Source organism: Dasypus novemcinctus, chromosome 15 (assembly GCF_030445035.2).
Source record: "Dasypus novemcinctus isolate mDasNov1 chromosome 15, mDasNov1.1.hap2, whole genome shotgun sequence".
Taxonomy (NCBI): domain Eukaryota; kingdom Metazoa; phylum Chordata; class Mammalia; order Cingulata; family Dasypodidae; genus Dasypus; species Dasypus novemcinctus.
In genome coordinates this window covers 24,359,758-24,360,633 of record NC_080687.1, presented here as the reverse complement: position 1 = coordinate 24,360,633, position 876 = coordinate 24,359,758, and positions in this window count along the sequence as shown.

Sequence of the window (876 nt, the reverse complement as noted above, 5' to 3'; positions counted from 1 at the left end):
TTTTAAGTCATTGTTTTATTGGCTTTTCTGTTATATGTAGCTAAATGTAATTCCCATAAACATGAAGTATTGGGATTCAATACTGGTGACTTATAATTCAGAGAATATAATTTAATTCCCTGACTTCATGAAGCCAAAAATTAAGGTAAATATTGACAAAATTCTGCAAGTATACATCAATCATTCAAAGCAACCAATTCCCTAAATATGGTCATGTAATACAGAATAGTGTATAAGAAAATGCATTCATTCAAAATATTCAGGAAATATTTACTAAGTACCTGTTATGTGTTGTGTAATTTGTTAGCTCTACCAAAATACAGTGGGAAAGAGCTGAGACATAGAATAAGTGCTTTGAATTCAGGCTCATTTATTAGCTGCGTGAGCTTGAGTAAGTTGTTTAATCTCTCTTAGTTTTGGTGTTCTTAATACTACGTAGCCTACAGAAGGTTGCGAATGTGAAATGAGAATGAATGTAAATGTCTTATCAGTTGCATAGCAGTTACGGTACCCCAGTTTTGGTAAATACTGGTATCTACCTTATGATCCCTACCATTAAGGAGCTCCCTTTTGGAAGAAACATTGTAAACCTCTACCAAAGTTTGAAATATAGTGGCCCTGGTGGGAAAAGTTGGTTGAGTTTTATGGTCCGGTTTGGCTATCTCTTATCACTTCAAAGGAAGATGGCTACAAAGTTGTATTTTAAGGCCCGTAAGGTAGGAATTCTAAATTCTTTCAGAGTCAATATTGGTTTTGAATATCCCTCATTATTATCCCTGGTGGAGAAGGAATATTTTTCTCACTTAATTTTGCCCCTTGTTCTAGTTATATTTTATTTTGCGAAGGTCACTGACCAACATTTTCTTAGAATAGCTT